The sequence below is a fragment of the Clytia hemisphaerica genome, unplaced genomic scaffold (assembly GCF_902728285.1).
Source record: "Clytia hemisphaerica strain Z4C2 unplaced genomic scaffold, Clytia hemisphaerica genome assembly, whole genome shotgun sequence".
In the NCBI taxonomy this organism is placed as follows: domain Eukaryota; kingdom Metazoa; phylum Cnidaria; class Hydrozoa; order Leptothecata; family Clytiidae; genus Clytia; species Clytia hemisphaerica.
The window spans coordinates 147,501-160,605 of record NW_027103726.1 but is presented as its reverse complement, the minus strand read 5'-3'; the positions used below and the strand labels follow the sequence as shown (position 1 = coordinate 160,605).

The following is a 13,105-nucleotide window of genomic DNA, read 5'->3' as shown; positions in this document are numbered from 1 at the left end:
GACCTAACTCTTCACACAAAAATTACGGGAAACGCATGTTTGGACTTTGTACCCTATGCTGCACTCAAGCACTTAAGCTAAAGTCCCGCAAAGGCGGGACAAAAATCAGTTTTTTGAAGTTTGCAAAAAAACGCCACATTGAAGATCTTTCAAATTCAGTATGTGAATAGAGCAGTAAAAAATACAACTTTTCTATTTTTCCTTTTTTTTGCAAAAGTTCTAGGAATGAAAATAAAGGGATAATGATAATTGAATACTATCCATTGATGACCCGCGGCACTATCGTAAAGCTAGAATCGCTTCGCGTACTCTTCGCTTGAGAAAATGATTGACAGATTGAAGTTTTTCACCCGCGCAGGAGTTTGCGGAGCATTCTCGGCTCAATCCTCGGGCCGCGCTAAAAATGGTAGACTGAGCTGTGATAGATCATTTCGATGGAAGTTGTTGGAATGTTTACAAGGCTCTTGACAGAAAATCGTTTGTTTTATTGTCAATGATGACAGTGTGGTTATTAATTTTGTTAGATCTGATAAATTGATGTTTGTAAGTGCACTTTATAGTTTTGATTACCATTGAAGAATCATATTCTGGTTTTCATGTTATTAGATGCTGTTTTAGAGCTTTAGGTCTACACTGCCTGGGAAAATGTGCGCTCCACTGTTGTGTATAAAATTGTTTGGGAGGTAAACGAACGCGTTTTTGCCTGCGAGGGGTTAGGGAAAGTGGGTTTACAGCTTCTAACTTTTGATAACGATCTTCTTTTGGCAAAAGATTTTCAGGGTGGTATAATATCATGAATAGATCACTGCTGTTATGGTGTCCATTCCAGCCAAGCCATATTTTTTCATTCTACAGAAATCCATGCTTGAAAAATCAAAACATTGATACGTGGTCGAGTTTACTAAACTTTGCCTAATTAAAACGCGCGAAAATATCATATGACGTATGACCATGGCTTCCGTTCACTCCGATCGAGATTCTGATCACGTGATGTTTTGACTTTTTCAAACCAATGAAATCATTTCATGAATTCCATGAGAAAATTAACATCTAGGTCAAAATTTCAAATTCAGAAATAACATAAGTTTTCATTTTCTCTTGAATATACATATGTTGAAGTGTGAGAATCCAGAAAATCTTTCTTTAAAGTCCATTTTTCACGCTTCTGTGCTGGTGTGAAGCCTTTAATACAAAAAAATACAAAATTGCTTGAAAAAACCAAGAACTTTGCCAGAAACTTTTTTCATCTAAATATGATTGTATCAGTACACAAATCTGTGATAGAGTACTGACAACCATTATAGAAAACATATTAATAATCAAAATCTGCTTTGCTTAACTCCTATTTGTTTTTTTTCTGGCTGTTATGCATGCCTACCCGACTGTCCGTTAGTCACACTGATAAGAAGAAAAGTTCCAATGAAAGCCAAGGGAAGCTGCATGTTTCTTTTGTTTTTGTCTTAAAAACAGAAGTACTATGACCATAAAATAAGTGCAAAATTTTAGCCCTAAAGGTTGAGTGGGTAGCTCACAAGAGGCTCATCAAGAAGTGTCCGTTAGTCACGAAAATAATCCTACCTGAGATGAAATTTTCATAAGATCACTTTTTCAAAATGGTTGGTTTCTAACACCTTATTGCAAACAAATTGAGGCTAAACTTACCAAAAATGAAGTATTTTTCCACTAAAAGTTGTTTTCTGTTAGTAAACATGGCAATTGTCCGTTAGTCACAAAATAGATTTAAAATTCAGAGTTCGGAGAATATAATAGACGGCACTCGCTTAAAAAACCATGTATTTTGTTCTTATTAAAGCTATTTTGACTATATTTACCCATTTCACCCATATATATATGTTAAATAGTCAATCCTTTCTTTGTGTGTGCATTTTACATTTTCGTGACTAACGGACTAGTTGTCATAATAGGGAGAATAATCCTTTTCCAAAGTAAATAAATAAAATACCCTTACCCAATTTGTCTGTCTTTGTCCTGGTTCAACAAAGAAACAATGCAGTGCAAAAAACACCCATAAAAACTCAACAGATCTTTATATTTCAAAATTTTCAAATTTTCGGGATCTATGAACTTGATAGGAATGGTACCACACAGAGAAAAATGAGAATTCTTCTATTCTTTTAGGCTTTTGTCATTCTATTGATATAACATTTCACCCCAAAAGCACCAAATATAGGAATGGTTGGATTGCCTCGTCAAAATCATTAAAAAACCGTTTTGTCCGTTAGTCACGTTTTTAAATGTCCGTTAGTCACAGCATTTTTTGCCCAATTTGTGTCATATTTTCTTACTTTGACAATTTTTTTTCAAAATTAATTTTGAAACATAAAATTCAACCTTTCCTCAAGTGAATTTAAGCAAAAAACCCAACCTGTAGCTTTAGGAACAGCACTTTACAGCTGTTTGTAAAAGTGTCCCATTTTAGATGTTAATTTTTGTGTCCGTTAGTCACGGGCCTATTAATTGCAATTTCTGACCAAGTGAAAGTCAAGAGAAAAAGTTTTATATGGTTCTTGAAACTTTGACCCCCACTGATAGTTACCACACCAAAAGAAGTTTTATTCCTGTTTTCAAGCTTGACTTCTAGCCTGCTAAACAGTGGAAATGTCCGTTAGTCACATATGGAATTCATGATTTGTTTATACCGTACTAAAGGCCTTTCTAGATTACCGCGCAAAAAAAAACGGGGGGTCAGCATGAACTTTAAAGCCTGCTGCGGGAAAGGGAAATGGTTTTGAAGAACCAAATATATGCAAAAAGGTTTTAATATCATCCAAATATTACAAAAACAAGTGACATTTACATGGTTGATCTTTATAAAGTTTGATCTGATGGTTTGTTGTAAAAAAAGTTGACCCCCGTGTTGGCTTTATAGCCTATCTTTTTGGATTTGCGAGAAGACAAATGTTATTGTAAAGAAAAGTAATTTGGAAGTGTAACCATACCCTTTCCAGGGAACTGGACCAACATTTTTAAAGTCAGAATTCATTGCCAGTTAAGTAAAAAACGGGTTTGTTTACCTCCAGAGCCCAAACGGGGGAGAGCATGAAAATAATGCGCGCGCATTAGTTTTACAAATTACATAGCTAGCTGTCAACTCTCCTGCAGTCTGAGAAATCCTTCTAATTGCAGGCCTAAAATTCCGAGATTTAAACGCGTAATTGCACGGCTATCAAATTGTAAGGTTTTTAAAAGTGTTTTTACCTATCAATTTCATGTTCCAAATAATCTAAATCGGTATTATAATCATTGCTTACATTGAGATACATCATTTACAAGTTATATATTAGAAAAGAAATGAAAACACTTTTCGTTTGTGCGAGTTCAAAATAGACGATTTTCCTCGAGTTTTCTGGAAAAAAATTCAGCCCAATCTCCCGCATTTTCAGGATTTTCTCCCGCATCTCCCGCATTTCCAAAAATTTTCTGATTTCCTGAAAAAAAATTCAGATTTTGTAAAAGCGACATGGCAAAATTTCCTGAATTTGAGAATTTGGACGAAAATTGACACTAAATGCTAAAGCTTGAATCGTGTTACAAATACTGTGAATCAAACATACATATATCATAGCGAATCCAGAAAATCAAGAATCAAAAGTATCAAGAACAGTCTTGCATGTGCTGTCGAATCGAATCCAGACAGCTTGTGGTACCATTATGAAGTATCGAAGAATGGCGGATGGCGTTATGGCTTAGGTAGCGGTTGGTGGTTAGGGGCGGTTGACAAAATAAAAAAGGGGAGGGGTACTTAGGGGGGGGGGGGGGGCGTACGGGGTTAACAATTTCCGAAATACCGTATAATTTTGCCAAAATCTCCGAAATTCCGTAAAAAAATACTTGCGATTCCGATACCAATTTTTTTTGGTATTTTTCCTCGTTTTGACTAATTTTTCATCAAATTTGATTTTTCATGTTGATTATGAATTCCGAAAAAGGGGATAAAAACTTTATAACACCGAAATTTCGAAGCAAAAATTCATGGATTTCCGATACCGAAACAATTTCAGAATTCCGAAAAACCGAAAAAATTTAGCCTGATTTCCGAAACTCCGAAGAAAAAGGGCCGATTTCCGCAATTCCGAAAAACCGTACGCCCCGCGTACTTAGGCTTGGGGACACGAGAAGTTTTTTTCGCGTTGGTGCAATGCAACATGTAGTCTAGCAAGGTAGACGACTAATTCAGACATAAACGACTCCAGTCTATGCAACATGCTTTTCAGGTGGTTTTTCGCTTGCCCTCAAAAGTCCCTCAAAGGGAAACAAAAACCTAGCAACCCCCCCCCTTGCACGAGAAACACTACTACACGTTCTTTTGTTTTGATTTTTTTACGTTTTTGAAATTCTTAGCCTAAAACCCCTAAAACTGTTCTTAACTTGTTCTTATTTTCACCATGATATTTTTGTCCATTTTCCTTATAGAAATCGGGTATATTCACGAAGCCTCAAAATGTTCTTGACGTGTTCTTAGGGTTTTGGCTATCGAAGCCTTATGCAACCTCGTTCCCTGAGTATTATCAGCTTTTTAATACTTACTGCTGATAGCGCCAGATTTCTCTGGCGTCCACAAGTAACATAAATAACCTGGCATACACGGGGGCGAGATTGAGCCTTTATATATAATTTGTTATATGTTCTTATATATATAGTTTGATATTATAAAAAAACGTGCTACAAAAGCCCGTTACAAACTCGAACCAAGTCCCTTTATTTAGTTCTGATATCGCTTACGATTGTATCCACCAGATTTCACGCCCGTGAATAAAATGAAAAAGTTGATGACGGCCTCTCCAAACTGATCTTCTCCAGCACAAAGGACGTACTGTATGAGGTATGCATAAAATTTGAGTCCTAAAAAAAACAGGGACCTCGAACAGTGCAAAACGGCAAGGCATTATAAAAAATATTCTCCTTATTATATTATACGTCTTAAAACAGATATTGATTTTTCAGCATCATTCTTTAATTTTGGTGAGAAAATCTCTTGTACCAGTTGTGCAACAGATGATTTTTTTGTTATTCTCGGCCAGCTGAATTAAACGAGGGTGAGCATTTCTGGCATTTGATCACACGGACCATGCACGTACACGTTAGTTCAACGGTCACGGTGTGTTTATACCACCATGTACACCTTAATTAATGGATTTAACTTTGGGGAATGGTAAATAATGGGATTTTTATTGGTTGGTTAATTAATTCACTCACTCAAACTTTTCACAACAGTATTAATCACTTTTTCCATCACTGAAATAATTAGTTTCAATAGTTCAAAAGTCCATGAGGTTTTTTTGGAACAAATTGAAATTCCAAGGCTAACAAAACTGGCCTCGACGAAGTTATAAATCCAGACGACAAAAACGAATTTCACCACTCAGCAAATTTCTTTTCCGGGAAGATATATATAGTGAACATCAAAGAGCCGATAATACCCTCTACGTATACCTATAACAATCGCGGTAAAGTCACTTTTTTGTGGTTTTGGCGCTTTTGATTGTTAAGTTAAGGGAACTTTTGGATTGTTTATAGGTAAGTACGGTAAAGGGCGAACAAGGTTATCGTGGTGATATAAAACCACTTGAGAAAGGACACCTTCGCTAACGTGTAAAGTATTTTTGACCCAAATGGCTGAAAAACCAATTTTTTTCTTGCAATACAATAAATACTTCTTTAAACCAAAAATGAGATTTTTAGCATTAAGGGACAAAAGATTTTTTTCTTCTTCATTTCATTTCTTCAACTATTTGAAATTATTATTTTCATGAATTAAAGTGCTCTGAATTATCTTTTCAACAGTACACAGTATGATATTGGTTAAAATAAAAGAGGGCAAGTAAAAAAGGAACTAAAGTCCATTCGCTTTGAAAGATTTGTAATCTCGTGCAGTGCAGCTTTCTCATTGCTTTTAGATCCTTCCCAGAGCAGCACAAGAAAACATTAAACGAACTAAGTAGAGACTTGGTTTATGAATTTGAGTAGTTATTTTCATTGAAATAAATTTCTTCTTGTACTATATTGTAAAAAATATTGTAAATAATATATCCATAGCTAGTTTGATAAACCCTATACCTTTCCAATCGCATTTCGAATACACCTTTTCGACCGTAGTCGCGCGGTCAGGCGTGTGCCCCTAATTAATTATCCCCCTAAACTCGATCCAACCTTTTTTTGACACCTTTTTTCTATCGTCTATAGGTACGAAAGAAAGACTGGGGGACGGTTTTAGGGTGGTAAAACGGAAAAAAGAATGCCCGCGTGGCAATTGACGGCTACAGTCGAAATAAGTTTATCAAGTTTCAATAATGTGTCGTACACTTTTAAAGATGATTAGAACATACAGTCTCTCCCAAAGATTAAGATTGAGATGATTCAATCAAGGACATTTGTACATAAGATTCGTGTTTTTATTACATGATTATTTTTTTTCAATATTCTGTATATAATCGCAATAAAGGGCGAACCAATCATAGAATCGACTATTGTTACCGGCTGTTAATTTTTCTGTTCATGCTTCAATTTCTATGCTTGCTTTCAATTTTCTCTAAACTTAAAGGGCTCTCCATCACATAAATAATTTACTCTATCCCGATTTTGAAGTCTCTGAATTTAAGGATTGACTTCAAAGTTATTACCTAACCCAGGAAAGTAATAATCCTTCGACTTTATTCAATTGATCCGCCTTCAGTAAGTTGGACCTACACTTGATGAATTATTTTCAAATAGTTTTTGCACTCAAGCTTCTTCTTTGCGTCAATAATCGACTTTGACTTGGGTGTTCCAGTGTAATTCTACTGTTTGATTGGCTTTTGAAATTATTATTCCATGTAGATGTTTCTTGTATGTCTTTCATATTATGTTGGCCATAAGAAGTATTTGAGAAAGTAAAATAACAATCACTTTTAGATGAAGAAGGGCGTTTCTTTTGGGCGATGGGTGGTGATGACAGGCGGTTATCTTGTGGTGAATAAGTAGGCGATATAACACGGCGATTTCTGGCTGAACTCACGTTGGATCTTATTGTTTGTTTATCAGAGTTTGGTGTTCTGATGCGTTCGTGTGTCCACGACTTTGTATCCAAACGATCAAGCCGTTTATTAATTTGTTGTAGATCTCGTTGTAGTTTCAAAGTGTCTGATCTATGATGTTTCAACCATATTTTCTGTACTTTTTCTAAATGTTTGATTTGAACGCCAGTTTTGAGTTCAAGGTTTCTATTTTGTTTTCGTAAAGTTGGTGTAAAAAACCAAGGTGAGAATTGATCATAATATTTCTGGTAACTCACGTTGAGTTTCTGGTCCGTCATTTTATCAAAGATGCTTATATCTTCTCTTATTCTTTTTACTGAAAATAAACATATCACGGTTAGGAAAATAAAAAATATCATAAAGAAGCTAACATGTTGTAATGAGTATGAAATCAAAAACCGCATCTAGATCACGCAAAGTCACATTTTCACATTTGAAGTTTCTTTCAATCTTCTTGAAATTCAAGTTCGTAACAAAGCTAAGAAACTTCTACAAATAGTGAATGACTCCCATACTAAAGCGGTATTTATGGTTACCTAAAGAACAAACAAATGACTCCACTACAACAACAAACCATATTATGACGTCATGGATGATGTTAAAGAAATGTGCGAATACTCAAAATCACAGTTACCCATTAAAAATCAAAAGAAAGTTATTTAAAAAGGGAAAAGGTAACTTGAAACACTAAAATGAGACCAAAAAGTAAACAATTTTCTTCGATTGTTTCCCCAAAAATATTTTGGTCCCCTTATTTCAAACGGCTCCCCGGGGTATTTGAGAAAGTGAGACAGAGGTGATCATACCCACGTTTCCGCCCTGTGTATCAATCAGAAAGAGGCGTTAACGAGGATCTTCTCAGACACTTTACACAATACACCTTTTCGACTCGTGATTTTAATATTTTAATACATTATATTTTTCTGCGTCATTGCAGTAATCATTTTTTCTATGGTTGAGCACTATTTTAAAAATTGAGTTTTACTAAAACAAAAACAATGGAAAAGAATAGGCGATATCGGCTTAACGTGAAAACTCAGACTTGACTTCCGAGAATTGCCCACAATGCTTTGCGCGGAAAAAAGTTCAAGGTGAAGTTTTCACGTTAAGCCGATATCGTCTATTCCTAGGTCAATCGAATGATGACAGAAAATCAATTTTTCAACGTCTTTCTCCTATGAAATAGGCTAATAACACATACAAACTGCTGTGCTCCGAATGTTTTGAAATACAGAACATGGCGTGTCTTTCATCCAACTTGTGACTGCTCAAGTGACTACTCTTTACTTTTTTAAAGTGCGTAGTTTATATTTAAAGGCCCTCTCAAATGGGAGCCGACCTATCTTCATTCCCTCTTTAGGTCCTTCAATGAACAAAGAGTGGTTTCTATTTTCAATGTTTTTACTATTCGCGTACGTGTTCCGCCTAAACTGTGAGTATGAATTAAGACAGATTTCAGTAGAAACCAGTCTCGAAGGATAAGCGTATTTGTAGGCTAACTTTCGTTTGCATGGTTCACACCGTCACGCCTAGTAAGGGGTAATTTTTTCATAGAATAAATGTCGTATTTTGGTATGAAAGTCGATGTATGTTCCGTTTTCAACTGAATATATTTAGACCGTTATTTGCATTTTACGTCATTGATGAATGAGTTCCGAAATAAGTTTACAGGGCATAAGCTATGCTGTTTTTCTTGAGCTTTTCTTACTATCTGACAATGGACGTTTAAACTTATTTATCGATGTTCACATAGTTTGCAAAATTACTTAAGAGCTTTATAAGATAGGAATCCATTCTGCAGGGTATGATGAAATATATCTTTACTCAAATGAAGGCAAACCCTAAACCGTAAACCCTTAAATCTTACTAGTTCCGAAATTTGGACACTTTTTAACAATGGGAGTGTAACTGTTACGTAATCTCTTATAGTGAAATCCTATATTGAAAATGAATTGAAAAAAATTTCAAAGCAATCCCACATTGTTTCTCGTGCTCAAAACTGTATAACTCATTATACCATTGGAAATCAGACAGAAATTTTTATTTCCAGGGTGAAAAAATGCAGCTTTACTCTGTACATTCTGACATTATTACTTTGAAAGCTGATGAACGAAAACAATATTGTTTATTCTTTCCCTTCGAATCATCTTACTTTGCAAACCTCTCAAGATATGTTTTTGAATACTCAACAGACATTGCATGATGTTTTGATCATAATAATCGTTTTCCCGTGCAAAACATAAGAGGTAAATAGAATTGCTAAACTTTGAGAGATGCGTTTTTACGTAAATCAATATCGTTGCCAAATACCATTGACATCAATGCCAATTTTTGGTAGCTTTTCTCGACTCTCTTTTATGCCGCTACAACCCAGACGGCACAGAACGTCAAAACAACGTCCAACGTCCATGTGACATTCACAACGTCCAAATAACGTTATTTGGACGTTAAAACAACGTTGTGTGGCAGCTGGGAAAATGATTACAACAATATGACTAGAATGAAAAATATAAAACTTGATTGAAGCCTGCACGTGAACATTTTAATCTTGATACAGTAGTAAATTTAAGAAGTTTGCGGCCACAGTAAAGATATCGATGGTAGAGGGCGACCCACGGCTCCCTTTTCTTTATCTGTCTACCAGAAGGTAGAGGAGAGCGCCACTTCTTTATCTAAATTTTTCCATTTACCCTTGACACTTCCTTGTTCAATTTACTGAACATCAAACAGAATAGGTATTCTACACCAAATTTTTTTAGGTTTTTGGCGCTGCCTTGCAAGGAATGAGACCAAGAAACCAACAACAGTTTAATACCCCAGCCAAATGTACCGTGAGTTTCACAGGTTACAAAATACCACACTGTGACGACAAACCGATTTCATTCAACGGGCATATTCGGCGAAAACAAAATTAACAATTGCACAAGGGCATCTGATAGCGTAGACTATGCTATAGTCTAAGACGAGTTTCATCTAAGAGGAACAAACGTGAAGACGGGAATTTTTTTTGGGGGTAGCTGTTGTCTTACAACACAGACTCTATCCGACGCGCAAAATATTACGTTTTATAATATACAAACTATGTTAAGTTATTATCATAATAATATATTATACGGACGATAGTATCGTCTACTGATGGCACTAATCCAGGAACCTGGATGAAGCCTACCAATCAAATGACAAATGGTAAACGTAGAAAAGATTCAATGAAAGAATGTAATCTCAGAACATAACATACAGATTTTTAGAACCTAAAGCGACCGAGGATGGCATTCGTAGCTTCACGCATAAAGAAGTTGGGCAAACATCTCATCTTTTTGCACGCATTTTTCAGTATTTTAGTTCCGCTTATGGCCTCCCGGTAGTATTCTTATGTTGAATGTCTTTCTATTGTTTTATCGTCATACATCCCCGGGGGGGGGGGGGGGGTACTTAGGCAAAATGGGTGCCGGGTATGTGCGAGCCATAAGGGTACCTTTTCTCATTCCTCAAAAGTCTCTCAAAGGGGTACAAATTCAAAAGTTAGTCTCTGAAAGGGTCCCAAAATCACAAAAATCTAAAATTTCTCTCTCAAAGGGTCACGATTTCCAAGAATTTTGATCAAAATTTGGTGAAAATCAAACCAAAATTTGGAAAAAATGGACCAAAATTTAGGAAAAAGTCTCTCAAAGGGTCCCAAAATCACCAAAATTTTGTCTCTAAAAGGGTCGATTTTCGATTTTCGGCTCGGACATACCCGTCACCTCGCAAACCTAGTACCCCCCCCCCCGGGGCTAACATCAGAAAAATCACTCAACATGAAATATTCGAATAGTTATGTAACATGAGAGCAGTATCTTTAGATACACGCTTTTTATAGAAAACCAGTAAGTAACTTATGGCTCTGTGGCTGGGCTGTTCTGAATTTTATGAGTTTTTCAGACTTAAATGTTCTTGCTATATTAATTGAAATGGGAATCTGTACTTCTCAGTAATTTCTGAAATCTGTGGCTCAGATTGTTCTTAATTTCGAAAGCACCAAACGAGGATCTTTTTTTAAACATCTGTTTCCCAGGCATAGCCTTCCTGGAAAATTTGATCTGTTGGCCAAAAGTTTCAAAAATCTTGTTCCTAGAAATGAAGATCTGTTTCTCCTCAAAACCTAAATTTTTAATCTCAAAGTATTTTCACTAGAAAATTTGGTCTGTTTCTACAATTTTCGAAATAAAATTTTGATCTGTTCTCCCAAGCTTACAAGGAATAGGAAGGATTTCTGTTTCCCTCACCTGGAAATTTTCATCTGTTTCCCTCGCTTTTTGTAATTGATATCTGTTTTCACCCAGAAAGTTCAATCTGTTTCCAATGCAATATCATCTTTTTGGAAACAGATATCTGTTTCCCAATTTATTATGTCATCTCCTAGAAATATTGATATGTTTCTCTCTGATGACGTCATCAGCTGGAGCGGGGAAACAGATAGTTTTAACCCTATTCGGACTAGGGGGGGGGGGCTCTTTCTGTTCGGAGGTCAAACTATTGGTAATAGCTCCTGAAATAATAGAGCTTTTGCCGTGAAATTTTCTGTAAATTCCTAACTTTTATTTAGCTTCAACATAAAAAAAATTTGACACCTAAAAATTTTCATACCTTGAGCATGATGACATTTCTGACAGTAAGGTGTCAAAAAAATTGACACTTTTCCAATACAAACTGATTTTTAATGTCAAATATATGGTTTAAACCGTAATTTATTGAATATTTAGGATAAAATAATCATTTTAAACTCAGGCAATTTTTTTCTAAAGCTTTATTTAGAATACAATAGCTATTTATAAGAACAAAGAAAATTTTCGGTTTTTGCTCACTTTGGGCATGATGAGTGACGTCATCAAAAAAACTTTTTTGTCAAAAGTTACCTTATGTGTCAAGGATCTTGTGTGCCAAATTTCATCCAAAAAGACCCACTAGATCAAAAGTTAAGGGTTGGTACAAGAAAAGTCCCCCCCCTAGTTCTGAACCGCCCCTAGTAGCCTTATTTGAATAGGGTTAAGGAAAAGGTCTTTCCTAGAAAATCGGATCTGTTTCCTCATTTTTCAAAAACAGCTCTCTCCTGGAAAAGGGAAACAGATATTTCGGGGAAATGGATTCGTTGGCTGCTTCTGTAATTTGCTCGTAGGTTTTGGCCAAATTCCAGCCTTGTATTTTTACAAAATTGCTCTTATAAAAAAGCGTTTAAAGCAAGGCACAGATGTCACTCTAAGTAGACGCCAAAACAAAATGGGCTTTACTTTTGAAACTATAACTGTAAATCACTCCCTTGGCACATTGGTTAGCATTTGAAGACTGAATTTTGTCTCAAATGAGAAGTACTGACCAGGTGCGTCCCCTTGCATTTTCTCCAACTTTAATTGGACTAATTCTTCTTGTAATAATCATTTCTAATTTTATTCTAAATGGTTCCGCTCGGGTTTGAACCGAGGACCTTATGCGTGTGAAGCATACGTGATAACCACTACACTACGAAACCGAAAAGTTCTCGTCTCAAAGTGAAATATGTGCATGTTCTAATCAGATTTATTTGACGTCAAAAAATCTTATAATGGTTCCGCTCGGGTTTGAACCGAGGACCTTCTGCGTGTAAAGCAGACGTGATGACCACTACACTACGAAACCTGAACATAATAAGACGCCGTATATTTGGAACATCACCAGCGTACATCGTTTCGTCAATGGTTCATCGACGCATCCAATGAAGCAAAGGTAAAGTTGTTCTTCCACATGACCCCGACGTGAGTTGAACACGCAACCTTCTGATCTGGAGTCAGACGCGCTACCATTGCGCCACGGAGCCTGACCAGGTGCGTCCCCTTGCATTTTCTGCAACTTTAATTGGACTAATTCTTCTTGTAATAATCATTTCTAATTTTATTCTAAATGGTTCCGCTCGGGTTTGAACCGAGGACCTTATGCGTGTGAAGCATACGTGATAACCACTACACTACGAAACCGAAAAGTTCTCGTCTCAAAGTGAAATATGTGCATGTTCTAATCAGATTTATTTGACGTCAAAAAATCTTATAATGGTTCCGCTC

The 13,105-nt window shown here is 36.0% G+C and overlaps 5 non-coding genes across 5 annotated transcripts in view; all 5 read right to left on the bottom strand.

The window, feature by feature from the left end:
- Positions 1-12,467: 12,467 nt before the first annotated feature.
- On the bottom strand, positions 12,468-12,540 carry Trnav-cac (transfer RNA valine (anticodon CAC)). Its single transcript has one exon. It is a non-coding gene; the product is annotated as a tRNA-Val (tRNA).
- Positions 12,541-12,613: 73 nt separating this feature from the next.
- Positions 12,614-12,686, bottom strand: Trnav-uac (transfer RNA valine (anticodon UAC)). The gene has a single exon. It is a non-coding gene; the product is annotated as a tRNA-Val (tRNA).
- A 106-nt stretch (positions 12,687-12,792) lies between these two features.
- Positions 12,793-12,864, bottom strand: Trnaw-cca (transfer RNA tryptophan (anticodon CCA)). Its single transcript has one exon. It is a non-coding gene; the product is annotated as a tRNA-Trp (tRNA).
- Positions 12,865-12,948: 84 nt separating this feature from the next.
- On the bottom strand, positions 12,949-13,021 carry Trnav-cac (transfer RNA valine (anticodon CAC)). The gene has a single exon. It is a non-coding gene; the product is annotated as a tRNA-Val (tRNA).
- A 73-nt stretch (positions 13,022-13,094) lies between these two features.
- The window catches only part of Trnav-uac (transfer RNA valine (anticodon UAC)), a 73-nt gene continuing 62 nt past the window's right edge, over positions 13,095-13,105 (bottom strand). Inside the window, exon 1 of the tRNA in view lies at positions 13,095-13,105. This exon is cut by the window's right edge and continues 62 nt beyond it. This is a non-coding gene — a tRNA (tRNA-Val).